This window comes from Chroicocephalus ridibundus, chromosome 4 (genome assembly GCF_963924245.1).
Source record: "Chroicocephalus ridibundus chromosome 4, bChrRid1.1, whole genome shotgun sequence".
NCBI classification, from domain to species: domain Eukaryota; kingdom Metazoa; phylum Chordata; class Aves; order Charadriiformes; family Laridae; genus Chroicocephalus; species Chroicocephalus ridibundus.
The window spans coordinates 17,792,727-17,807,016 of record NC_086287.1 but is presented as its reverse complement, the minus strand read 5'-3'; the positions used below and the strand labels follow the sequence as shown (position 1 = coordinate 17,807,016).

At 39.8% G+C, this 14,290-nt stretch overlaps 1 protein-coding gene across 3 annotated transcripts in view; it reads left to right on the top strand.

Moving 5' to 3' along the window:
• KCNQ1 (potassium voltage-gated channel subfamily Q member 1) overlaps window positions 1–14,290 on the top strand; it is a 363,240-nt gene that overhangs the window by 229,856 nt on the left and 119,094 nt on the right. The gene's annotated exons all lie outside the window — the stretch shown is intronic.

The window sequence follows — 14,290 nt, the reverse complement described above, 5'->3', positions numbered from 1 at the left end:
GTGATTACCTATTTGCAGAAATATCTACGGTATTGCTCGGACTCTAGTTAAGGTCTCAGTAGACTAATCCAGTGAGAGCATGCTTTCATAAACTGGAAGGAGAGGAAAATAATATTAATTAAAAGGTCATATGAGGGAGAAGAGCAAAAACAGCCGCAGAGCTTGGCTTAGCTGAAACTGCACCATCTGCAGCCAGAATACACTTGGTTTGCTTTCTCTTTCCATACAAGCCTGGGAGCAAAGCGGCGTTAAACCTGCACAGAATGGACTCATAAGGCCATGCCTGCTCCCATGCTTTTCAGCATCATTCCAAAATTCCTAATCGTTTTTCGATCCCCAAAGTGAGCAGAGCTGTAATAATAAAGACTGAAATGAAAGACCTGAATAATGTAAACTCTCAAGGTAACTCTCCGCTCTTCATTTGACGGTGGCATCTCATTAGCAGCTTCAGTCCTGTTAAAACCTCTGTGGTGCCCCAGAGCACAAACGAGGTGAAATTTGTTTCAGTGCTCCTGTGAATCTTACCCTGCTCTCCTCTCTGCTCTTCGCCTGTGCAGATCTCATGGATATAGAGGCATATACAAGGTGTAGAAGTAGCTGGTAGAAAACTACTACTAATGTTCCCCACTTTCTCAGAAGATTTTCGGTGGGGAATCACTGCTAATGTTTATTGAAAGTCTTCCTTTTAATCGTGATTTCAACTTCTCGTCACCTTAAAATACCTTCTCATTTCTGGTATTTTCAAAATCAAAATGCACTCCTTTTCTCTCCAGTTCTTGTCTGCAACGTACATTAACTTACTTGCCTTGTATTAAATGAATATTCATATACATATATTACTATGTACGTTAGCTTATACAAATGGATATTTTTATGAAATAATAATTCAAAGCTGGAAATAATTTATGGTCTTTACTACCAGTGCATCTGTAAAGTGTTTACTAGGAGGTGCTACTGTGGTTTGATAAGTCCTTTTTCCTCAAAAAAAACCCCTCACAAAATCTCACAAAACGTTGAATGAACACGTTTTTGCTTGGTTTTAGGGCATCCCTATCGTTAGTTTAACACAGAAAGCACAGTTGCAAAACTAATAACTACACTGAAAGCCTAGTTTTGCTGTTTTCTATGTAGTGTTTGTGCTTCTCAGTATATGAGGGGTATATTCTCTGAGTTGCGCTCCATTGTGAAGAGACGTCATGCAGCCAAAGAGTAAGGAGAAACACAAAAAAGTTATACTGTAGTGTCGCTAGGTGGGAAGGGAGGAAGTGTGTGGAAACATCCCTGCATGATTATTGAGTGATGGCACAAGAGTGAAGACGCTCGTGACATTTAATAGCTAGAGTCACAGCAGGCTATGAAGGGCTGTGAAAATGGAGATTAGTAACTTGTGGCTGATATAACGGAGAGGAAGAGCCACAAGATGGATGCAGAAAACATAACGGGGAGAAAAAGGTAATTGGAAAGTGTAACAAAGTCAGAGGAGAAGAGAGGGGCCAAGAGCTAATGTGAAGGAAGGCGGCTCGAGAAGAGAGCTGGCTCACAGTGCCATGGAGGGAAAAGAAGAGAGCCTGATGCAGTGCTCTTTTAAATAAGACTGTCAGGATTGCTTATCTAATTAAATCGGCAGAGCTCTGATTTGAACCAGCTGAGGGTTTGGCCATTTGTTTCTGATTCTACCTCTTTGGCAGGTAAGACATTTGGGAGGGGTGCGTGTGTGTGTAAAAAGTAAATTATCACAGTAGTTCACAATATCACAGCCAAGCAAGGTATCTTTCTGCTTTCCTAGGTAACGTTTGCTGTGTGTTTTGTGGTACGATGTAAAATGTTAATCTTGAGGTGGGAATGTCCTGATTCTCAGACAACGATAACACAAATGGTGGCAATGCTGAGCCCTCCTTAATTCCACTACTAGTGTGTTCCCTCAAATGACTGTCCTGGACTGTAGTCGCTCTTCCAGACATTGGTAGTTTAGTTCTCATTTCCATTTAATTCTCTCTGTGCTGATAACTGCCAAGAGAAATGCACTGTCCTATTAGTTCTTTGACTACTGGATTCCTTGACTGCATTGGTAACACTGAAGAAAAGATTTCTAGAGTAAATAGAGCCCACCTAAAACTGGCCAGGATCAAGAGATTCCTAGCTGCTGCACTGAGTGTACTTGAGCTGATGCTCAACCCTTATCGAGGAAATGTTACTTTGCAGAAATGTGAGCTGCAAAACTGTAAAGTTACAAAGTGGGATGATATTTTTAACAAAGTACTTGACTCTAAATCATTCTGTAACCATAATCACATATTTAAACAATGAGATAGGAATATTAAGCAAAACATTTTTTTTCTGTGTAACAGAACTTAACTTGAAAGGTACAACAGGCTTATTAACAGTTTCTGAATTGAGAGGGAGAAAGTAATTAAAACACGTGGTGTTTTCCATATCTGACTTGCTAAAGAATGACTCTAGGCCAAAAAATACGTTGCTGAGCTGTTCTTATGCTTTGAAGGCACAGAAACGGAGTTCACATACCAGAGTAGTTAGTCCCAGCCAGTTTCTGTCTCCAGCATATCAGCTCATAAAATTTCTCCTGTCTTTTTGCGATAGTAATAACACAGTATATTCTTTAACTATTAGCTAAAACAGGAGAACTCAAATGTTTCTATCTTAAAAGTTTTTTTATGTGTACAAATTTTTCAAGTTTCTACTGATCCCTCGATATGCAAAACAAGTGTGTAAGTTCAAGCGCATGTTCTCCCCTTGACTTCAATAAGACGACTCGTGCGCATCAAGTCCTACACCCACTTTGGTGAGATGAGGGGCTTCAAAGCAACTCGGTACTTTCAGGCAGGAGCTTTTGCACGGGATCTGCTTTAAAGAAGGGTTTATCTAGCTAGTCATTTTGAACACATAATTCGGTAAGTGTCATGCAGTCCATATTTTTGGTGGCTTTCAAGCTGCAAAGTGCTTTGTCCTTCATACTCGTACAATTTGCACATCTGGTTACATATGGAACAGGTCGGATTGTCACAGTTCTTTAGGTACCTCATGAGATTTTTCAGAACTATGTATCCCAACCTAATTAGATGGGCTGATAGACATCTTTGGAAATCCCAGTGGGGATTTGGAAATCCCAGTCTGAAAGTGTCTGTATCCAAATATGAGCTTGGGTTCACAAGAGACAAAGATGAGATCTTGATCTGAGCATCTGCAGGACTAAAGTGAAGCAAGGGAGATGATATTTGAAATTGGACTGTGGCTTTAAAAACCTGTAGCAAGAATAGGATGAAGGTGAAGCAGTTCAGGGTCTAATCTTAAATTTTCAACAAAGAATGAGTTTGTGAAAAAGTCAGTCTTTCGTTTAAAAGAATTTCCAAAAAAAGGTCGTGGTGACTATTGTGGTTACTGAGATTTGCTGACACGTGATTTGACATATCAAATGTCGGTTGTAAGAGACAATGGTGTTTTCCCAAATCTTTCTTTGCAAGTACAATTACATAAATCAGTCTTAGCAAGCTATTTAGAACAAGGACTTGGATTTTTTTTTTAGGTTTTGTCTCTGATTATTATTGTAGTACAAAATTTTAGCCATGACTGCATATTTTGGATGCTCCCACAACATGCCCAGTAGCTAAGACTGAATTCATTTCATGCTGCGTTTTTCTAACATTCTCAGGTAGCTATTTCTTCACTTGAAAAAGATTCAGTTGCCCATTGTTGCCACTTTAGAGGCATTTTTCCTATGAATTGCAGCCTTTTCAGTGAAGTACAGAAATACCCGAGCTTTTCATCAGGACACATGGACATGAACTGCAGCCAATAAAGGGACAGAGGTTGGATTACCATGAGCAAATATTGTGGATGCAGATGAGTGATGTTGCATTAAGCTTAGAATTACCTCTCTTCTCCTCCTTTCAACTGTCCTGGGTTGCTTTCGTTAGGATTTACTCTAAAATATTACATTGGTGTAGAGATTTAACATGACGTACCATCATACTTTATTTCAATCCGAGCACGCTTCTGTTTTTAATCATACCGTTGTGTCACGTATGTGAGTGAGTTTCTGGAAGTACTGGACAAGGTATAGACTAGTGCTTCTTGGCAATGCTGATATTCCAATCAACTCTTTTGCACTGTGTTTTTTTATTTAAAAAAAAAAAAAAAAAGGAAAAAAAAAGGGGGCTAGATATTAGGATTCAAGTTTGAACAGGCTGTGCTGGGTTTGCAGTGCTTTTTGTCCAGTGAGCCATAAGAAAGGCAAAAATGATAGGGAAATGGCTGGGGATCTTAAAAGACAATAAATAAATGCTCTTTTTATCATCTTAATGCTCTTACATATTTCTGAAGAGAAATTACCGCTAATGTGTTAGTATTAGTTCTCCTATTGCCTGATTAAGGAGTTTATAACCTTACGGTGAGACGACAGGCTGCTAGTTACTTCTTTCCCAGTGAAATACAGCCTGATATTCAAAACCAGAGGCCTGTGTTTGCCAGGTCTTGCTCTGTAAGAGAGATCCTAATCTCAACAAGATAAACTGCTTAAATAAAAGTTGATGAAAGAACAGTCCGAATAGTGGATTATGCTGTAACTGTTTTACAGTGCTTTGCTTTAGGACAATTCTGTGCTTGTGTCCTTAGGGAAGCCGGTCGAAGAGCTGAAGTTTTCAGTGTTTACAGGACTGTATTCATCTTGATTTTTACTAAGTTGATTTCTGTTCAGTACTTGCATATTCATTTTCATTTTGTTCTGGGAAGAAATTATGGGGAAAGGGTTAAGAGCATGCTTGCTCTTCATCTGTTTTAAATCCATAAATGTGAGCCCCTGTGCTGTTTCTAGGTTTCAGATTACGCTCTGTGATTTATAGGAAAAGGCTGTTCTCCACAAGTTTAAATCCCATGTGTTTCTCCACCATTGTAAAATAACAAATCCTTGAGAACGCTTCCAGTCGCAAAAACTGCAGTTTTGAACTACATTTGTAACTGTTTTTTTCTTCGAAGTGATGGTATTGGCATGGGAAGTGAAGTCCCCTTGTCCTAATGCTATTCGTTCAAGGTTTGCCATGCTTTTCATTGCCGCTTGCACAAACTGTAGCAACACCCTTATGTTTTTAGTCTTCTATCACTTTATTTTTGGAGGATACACCCACTAAAAAGTGCAGCTGTGAGCAGACACTTATATCATTCTGCGTAAGTTCCATGCAGAGCCCCTACAGAGATGGCAGGCCAGAAGCCACGGTGACCTAACAGTCCATCACCTTCCAGACCCTTCTAGTGTCTCATGGAGTAAATCACCACAGGATTTGGCCTCATGTTTTTCAGTTGATTTCTGTGGCAATGATGGAGTATTTTTTGATATGGTATGATTTCAGAATATTACGCTTAGAAACAGCTTTGCAGTGGCGCCATCCGTCTTCTCTTTTTCTTTATTAAATGGCAGGCGAATTTGCCAGTCATCTCTGTAGTAGAAAACAACATGGAAAATGTTATGATTTCTGAAATAGTATTGTCACTGATTTGGGGAATGTAAATATCGCTATTCAGGTCAATGGCTTTTTTCTTTGAGATGTTTCTTCCTGCTGTAATTCCTGTCTCTGCAACAGGAGAGCTGCTTTATTTTGTCAGTCGCAACTGGGTAAAACTGTTCATTTGTGTTGAACAGCTGAGATACTCTCTTGATTTACCTATTTTGCCATGGTAGAATAGCCTGAACTTGTGAGGGTGTATGAGTGAATCTAATCTCTTGCCTATGATTGATTTTACAAATAAAAAATAACTTCTTTGTGTCTATTCACCATTATTTAAAAATACGCATCTCACTGAGATGAGGGGGAAAAACTGAAGGAGCTTCTGGCTAAAGTCATCGTGTGAGGTTAAATAAGTAGCATTGCAATATTGTTTTGACCTTCCATTGATCCCCTATGAACTGTGTCAGTAGTTGATCTAATAAAAGCTTATTTCTTTTGTTTCAAAATGAAAGGTTAACTGGGATGTTAGTAGTAGTATTACATGATGACTCTTAATTAAGATGTGGGATACACATCATTGAATTAGCATGTTAAAGTAGTATGTAGAGTGGAAACAAATAATTGAGAATTCTTAATGAGTTGATCATAATTTTGATGCTTTTACATCTCGTACACAGCTATTTCTGTGTACCGGTTGTATCTGATACGTGTTCTGGGCAATGCAATTTAAGCCAAATAGAAAAGCCAAACTCCGCCTTGAGTTTGCCGTGGGCTTGTAACTCCCTACGACAAATACAACAAAGAGCTACTGCGCAGTGTTAACAGCTTGTTGAGCATAATGAAGTAGTGTAGCATCAGCTGGTTTAATATTCGAAGGTTATTGTAAGTTTAATAGGCCAACAACAGAGAAGCAAGTAACCATAGGCAATGCAGGTATTTCTTCTCAGTATCACTGATTGTAGCCCTGCATATCCTTTTATGATTTGGAGCCATGAATGACAAACTCTGCAAAAAGTATTTTTTTAATCTGAAAATGTTGCGCTTAACCAGATGCTGCAAGATAATAATATCCCTGGCTTTCCGTGTGCGCTGAACTACAGTCCTGTTGTGTTCTGTCTTCAGCTTCTTTAGAAAAAGAGTTTAACGTGTCAGGCTATGTCTGTAAGACAATGCCATACGTTATTATTTACTTATCTGTGATCTCATTTGTGTCTAGGTTACTCTCAAATTGCTTGGCCTTGAAAGCGTGTAAAAAAGCAACTGCCTTCTGACTCACTCTCAAGATACAGAGAGTGAAGAGCTGAATAAAGGTTCACTGTGATTTGATACGGGTATCTACATCAATTGGTATTTTATACTGATACCACCAAAGTTGGGGAACAACAGCCAATTCTGACAGAAATGGGAACTGGTTTTTATATTTGTCCTGCTTTCTCTACAGGGTATTTTGGTCCCTTCCAAAAATAATTTTGTCTGCCTGTTTTTTTTTCCCCATGTCCTTTGTGCAACTTCTCATACCCTGGTAACAGACCTAAGTAAAAACAGAACTGTGAAAAAACACAGCAAAGGCGATTTAGGATGTACGAGAAATCTCATGCTCTTGCCTGATTTCAACACAAACTTTTATATCTTAGCAGGCATTGTTGTGGGCAGGCCACAAAGGAAACCTCTGATGCTACACCTGTTTGCCCCGGCATACCATTGGTTCTGAAAACGTATCCATGATCTCGATTCTAGCTACAGCAGTTTATCTTGGTTCCAGATGTACTATGTGTTGGACCATTTCCCTCAAGAGAAGATGAACAAATTTGAGCGTTGCACTCCAAAATCCTATGCTGTTTAGCTATTCTGGATCCTCTTCTGTTTAGTTGGAAATCATTTTTGGTTTTATTTGTCAGGATCTGCTGAGGAATAGAGGGACAACTGGGGATGGAGCAGAGAGTCAGCTTGCTTGAAAACTGCTCTTAATGGTGTGTTTATCTTCCTTATCCTGTGTCCGGTCTCCCAGCATCACACGAATGCTTTGCAGAGAGCTGTTCTTGAAAATTTGGTTGTAAAATGATCTACCTTGAGTTACAGCAATATAGTCATCATGCAGCAGTACAGATAGTAGAGAGTTTGTACTATGGGTGAGTTACGAAGCCAAGCCCCTCGTGAGACTTGTGTTCCCTGTCAGAAAAACTTCTGCGCTTTGTGCCATCTCTTGCTGATCCACGTGGCAGTTATTATTTTTACCTGTGTTAACTCCAGGTCAGGAGAGCAATGGTTCTTTCTGTTCTCAGGCCTGCAGTTAAATATTCATTTCAGATTGCCTTGATATGAGCTTATTTTAAAGGGCTAGACTGATGAGCTGTATTTTCCAGAGTTGCTCCGAGTCTCAGATTGGTATTAGTGCCTGAAACAAGTCAAGTCACTTGATCTTGTTTTCCCCTTTCTGTAGAAACCCCCACCTCCTGCTTCCCCGCTGCCCCTTGGCCACCTCTCCCAGGTCACTGGTGGAGAGCTCGAGATTCTTCCTGGTCTGCCAAATGCGGCCGATCAGGTTTCCCACCAGCTGCGCGAAGGCTCCCAAAGCAGGAGAAAATCCCCAGTGCTGTGCTGAAGGCAGCGCCTGTGCCCTCTCCAGCTGTACGCCAGAGTTCCAACCCTGCTGAGACGCAGCTGGGAGCTGGGGAGATCCCATCACGCTCCGAGCTGTGGTTGCTGAGCTGCCCGCCCCATGGGGAGGCTGCATCTCTCCGATGGCTTCCCCCACTTATGTACCACGCTCCAGTGGCATGACTGTGAAAAACCTACACACTTTTTTTCTTTTTTAAAGCATTTCTTACAATAGTAGGCTGTTTTTATTATTAACTGAAGATGTTAAAACATCAAAATCCTCCAAAGGCAATGATATTTTTTTAACTTCTCTTTCGCATGTCCCTTAAAAATCCACAAACCAAGCTAAACCAGAGTATCTGTGGAGAAAAGAGGATTGCTATAACTACATGAAAGGATTTCTGAGATAAGCCCATGACTTTTGAGAAGGGAGACATGAAAGCTGCTGTAAAATAAAATACAAATCCATTAAAAGATGACTGTGGATTTAAAATTACATGTTTTAAATAAAAAAAAAGAACAACCACCAATAGTTGGGAGTTGAGGGGAAGAGTTAATTCAGCATAAGCTAATCCCCTGGGCTACGTTCACATTCAATAAATAATAATCAAGATGTTTACTGGCTGAAGGGTTCACCAAAAGTGTGAATTTGACATTACCCTTACAGAGTATTCTTGCAGAGCAATTTTTTTTTAATTTATAATCACTAATACTCCTATGGGAAGTCAGCCCCAGCAATTAACCTACATAGGGAACAGAAATTAAATTATGAGACGTGCATTTAAGTCAAAGCAGCTTGTGTTTTTAAAATTAAACATCCGGAACATATTATTCTATAGAAATTATTAATCAAATGTCTTCATAGAAATCATTTGAGGCTGACATTGAATTATTCAGTGCTTAGATGAACAAATGCATTTGATGAAATCTTACCTGTCCATTACCAGTTTGCAAGCATAAATAAGAGTTCAGTAGACGTAGATCTTTTGTAATCAGACTACGTGTTCTCCAGTAATTACTAGAATGCCCAAGTTTCTAAAGAAGTTTTAAAAATGTAGCTTACCTGCTATTTGTGATTCTCCTTGTTCTACACGATATCTGTTATTTCTGTATTCCTATTGCATTTAAACCTGGGAAGACCCTGGAGGTGAGGGCTGTGGGGGATAGTTGAATTCATTTCATTTGGCTCATCTCTAGTTTCTAACTTTACTTTCAGGAATGGATGGGAAGTCCAGAGGGACATGGTCTAGTAAAGAACGTTTGTCCATTAAAAATAAATACATTCGTACATCGAAAATGTTCTGGGAGCATTTATGTAAACACCAAGCTCAGTTGAAGCCCATTTAATAAAACTTCAGTTTTGTAAACTGGTTTGCTCTTCAAGTGTTGTCATACTTTTCTAACACTTCTGGGCAGCTTCTACTGGTTTGTCCTTAAGGTGGTTTTTGTGAATCATTTATGGGCCAGGGTATATTTTGAGAGGTGCCGATAAATGTATCATGATGATGGCAAAAAACAGTTGCCAAGCTCTAGCAACAAATGAAAGGAAAAGCTGGGTAGCCTACATTATTTGAAATAATCAGTGATTCTGATTTTTTTTCTGGTACGGTGATCGAGCATTTCCTATTACAGAATACACCGTGATGCAACCTAATCCCTTCCAATTTATTGCATCGAAAATGTTGCCCGGTACGGAGAGACTCCCATCAACTGTAATGGGCAGGGAATGACAGAATGTGTGAAAAGACAAGAATAACCTTGAGCCACAGCAAATTCTATACCAAAAGCGCCTGGAGGACTAATGATGAAAGATTTCATTAGACTTAAACACACTAATGAAATGGCTTAATGCAGTTACTCTGAACCTCATCCACCAGATTCTCTGACAGGGAACGCTTTTCAGTGCCTGAATGGAAAAAATATTTCAGTTCACATGCACAACATATTATTAAAATCTGATGTGTTAAAGATAAAGTTCAAGTCTAAATAATGATTAGTGCCAAGAACTTCAGGCCAACCGACTTCAGCCTTCTTTCTTAATACTTTAGCTCTGTCTTAAGTCAGAAATTCAAGATGACTACAGAGAATTTAAATATGTTTGAAAACTGAGCTTGACTTCAAATCAGTGTTAGGTTTACTGAGAAATGGGCATTTTGTAAAAGATATTATAAATCTGTGTCTCTCTCCTACTGAGTTTTTGTTCTTGTTAAACTCATTCTGAATAGACAGCATTGAACTTTTAGCTCCAATAATATCAGCGTCCATGTACGTTGGGAGGTCTGCGCCAGACGTTATGGCCCTGAAAATAAAATGTTCCACAAATGAACAAAAAGGCAAGTGTTATAAATAGGATATCAGCAGCGCCTTTCCTCTGTCTTGTTGCTTTAATATTTCTGTTAACACTAAACCAATATGTACAACACCTTCCTGAGATGAAAAGGGCAACAAACTTCTAATGGCATTACTAAGGATTTGATATAAAATTCAGCAGCTTTGTAAGGACAATAAATATTTCTAATTAGTAATTGTTTTTCCTTTCTTGTTCTTTAATGAAAAAAAAAACCTGTGTATTTCAGAATAGGGATTAATCTTGTAAAACTTAATTTCAAAAAAAGAAAAGTTTTTATTTTTCTTGAAATGTAAAACAACCAAACCGTGCAACTGCTTACTTCCTTTTTTGTAGAGCCACTTGTTTTTTTGTAGCCAAAAATCTTAGCCTTGGTCCCAGAAAGTGTTCTTCTGGGGTGGCCCTGCAGGTCCCCTTGCAGGAAGGAGGCAGGCGGTGCTGGCTGAAGCCGGTGACATTCACTGTGGCTGTCGGTGAGCGCGGGGCTGGGGAGTGAGCCACGCCGTGGGACACCTATTGAGGTTTTGGCTGGCTGTGTCGTGAAAAATTAATAATACTGCGATGAAATGTAGAAGTAGCTCCATTACAATAGTTTGGAGCATTTGTAAATGTACAACAACTTTCCAACCAAATGAGAACGTTTGTAAAATTACCTGAAGTTCTTCGACATGCTTGTTTTCCAAGTTATGTGAAATTCCAGTCCAGATTTATGATGGACTAATGAAGAGATCAGGTTTCCTCCAAATGACTTGTTGTAGGTTAAGTATCCTAACAACAAAAGGAGGCAGGAAAAAACTAATGATTTCTGGTCTTTTTATTCTGTCAGGCTTTCTTCTGTAATGTAGGTGCTCAATCCATTGTATTTTGTTTCTGGGGTTTTTTTTTGCCTTGATTTCTTATGCTTTGAGGAGTGCCTGCATCTGCAACAGGTTACTTTTTCAATGCACAAATAAAGCACACCTAGTTTATACCTACAAATAATTCAGGCTTGTATGAATTTATCGACCCTATTACCACCGGGATGGTTTTCTGTTCTTGATGAGCTGTTATATCCTCCTTCACCCTTCTGGATCATTCCTGTGGGTTCTGACAATGTTATGGCTTCACTGGTGGCTTTGGGACCTAATTCTGAGTTTAAGTCCACGGGAAATGTCACGTAGTATGCGCCGTGTTCAAGGTGATCTTGACGTCCTGTTTATATTGAGAAAGAAAATTGCTGGTAGCCAGGGAAAGCTATTGGCAATTTTTCTTCGGAAAGGTGCAGGCTGAGATGTTGTCTAGTATTGGAAGCAGTAATCTTTAGCTTGGTTTTATGGGCGTACAAACTACTTCAGTTTATTTTTGAAGGTAATGTGCTGATGGTTATTGGAATCGCTCAAATGGTGATTGGAAGTCCCTTTGGATGTCTGTTATCATGAGAACAATGGTGAGGCTCAAAGCCTGACGAACACTCGGATAAGGAAAATAGCTTCGTTAACACAAGGGCAAAAACCTTGTCTGCTGACCCTGATGCTACTGCACTTATCAAACAAGCTTTCTCCCAAAGTTGGGCAAAACCAAACATGTAAAAATGAGGGATTTCAGTTGCAAGAGAGCTTAGCTCCCACAGCTATGCTGAAGCCGGTGGGCTCTCTGGAGTATCCCAGTAGTCCCTAAAACTCCTTCCCTGCGATCGGAGACTAGCTCTGCACGGCAGTACTTCTCCAAAGGGCGTCTCCAGCTGGCTGTGGGGAGGCACACACAGCGAAGGTATGCTGCTGCTCTCTGTAAGCACGCTCAGATGGTGGCATTTCCTGACACATTCTTAAAAAAAACCCCCATATTCATGAAACTCTCTGAAAGGTCTGAGGACGGTAATGTATTGAGTGGCTATCTGGCACCCGAGCGTGCTTGATGTCCCCAGAGGTTGCAGACAGCCATTCTGTAACCAGAAGTCAGAGATGTCACAAGTGGCTGAACAAACAAGTATCGCCAGTTAATGGTTAAGCTCTCGATTTACTAAAGCATTTGTTACCAGTTTGCAAAAGAGATCAAACAACCGTGAATCATAACCTTGGCTACTAATTAAATCCTTTATTCCCTTCCCTCATCGCAGAAGCATTTAATCTTGAGGAATCAGGACAGCCTGTTGTGCAGAATTAGATTTTACAGCATAAGCAGAAACAAGCTTACTGTAAGGTTTCCTACTGGAGCTGGAAATGGGAAGGAATAAAATGAAACTATTAACTTTCCTTCCTGGCATGGAAGTTCGTGTTAGCACTGAACAATAACTGATGTGAAAGAGCTGTATTGGAAAATCATTTTGGTGGTATAGTTTTGTTTTTTCGCTGAATGGCGAATATCGTTTTTATTATCCAGCTGTCTTGCTTATAGATGAGACTCGTCATCTAGATAGAGAATGAGGGATTTGGTCTGCTTTACTAGTGACCGTCTGTCCCAAAGAAAAATAGTTCACTCAGAAATAATGGACTGTGAAGAACACCCCGGAGGAAATGAGGCATAAACCAAAATACTACCAGCAGTTTTAGTGCAATCGAAATTTATTTCTGTTTGTCATAAGATGTTTTTGTGTGCATCTGTGTATATGATGGATAGCTGCATGACAGTTATACTTTCACACCTTTGATATTTAATAGCAAATTAAGCAGCCTTTATCTTTTGGGCTCCCGTCTCTGTGAAGCAGGACTTTAAAAACCCCAAACGCTTTATTTCCCTTGGTTTTTGGTGAAGTTGTCCTCGTCCCTAGCAGCGGAGCGATGCAGCAAGGGCTCACAGAACAGGGATACCACGGACTAGCAGGAGGCTAACTCCGTTCCCTGGGACTCGATCCAAACAGGCACCCATCCCAGTTAGGAGGAGCAAATTTCTGTTTTTATAACATGAACCGTGACCTTGCAGTGGGATCTGCGGGAGCAGAGACCTGGAGAGAGTCTCTCTGAGACTCCGCAGTAAGGTGTTAAGAGGGAAGGGCCTCCCTGTATAGATCCAACTGCAGATTCCCAAATTGGTGCATAACTGTTGAGGCACAGTCACTTTCCATAAACGCAATTACCGTCTTAGCAATCTGTAGGCCTGTGGTGAAAAGCTGTACGTTATTAGTTTGAAAAGTGATCGTATTTTACACAGTATCCAGAGAAAGTAATCTTTTCTGTCATTGCTAAATCTGAACAATTTCTGTAAGAGAAAGAAACCACCTGAGAGGCAGTATCTACAAGTAGAAAGTGAGGGCTTTTTTTTTGATTCTGTTTTTGGCTTTGCAGAAAGCCATTTTCCCACTAAAAATGTGGGTTTTCAGAAGGGGAACACCCCAGCTACACCTGCCATGCTGTTTAAGGACAGATATCCACCATTTCCACATACAGAACTTTGTTTGCTGTGGGAAATCTGTCCTGAGGAAATACGTGAATACTCACTAAAACTCCAGGTTATGTTTAACTGACGAGGCTTGTGTGATACCACGCTACAGCATACCAAGACCCAAACCTGTACAGAACTTAAGTATGACTTTTCCATCCCATAGTGAGTATGAATGCTGTCAGGTTCAGTACAGAAAGCCCTGCCTAGCGACATCTCAATATGCCGGTCTATCACTATTTATGAAGATAAAACATCTGGAATATCTAACTCTGCTTTTATTGCTGCTTCCCCAAAGCCATCACTAGAAGTCGGTTTGGGATAAGAGTTAGAAATATTAGATATTCATGCATTTAAAAAGGAAATAGAGATTGTGCAATAATATCATTCAAGCACGTTGATAAGAGCAAGTAGAATAAATCATCGGCACAGCTTAAATGTTTGATTTGATATCTTAATGTTAAGAAGGAAAATACATCATTTTGCAAGCTTTGAAAATTTTCAAGTATCTGTTGCTCTAAATGAACTATTTAAA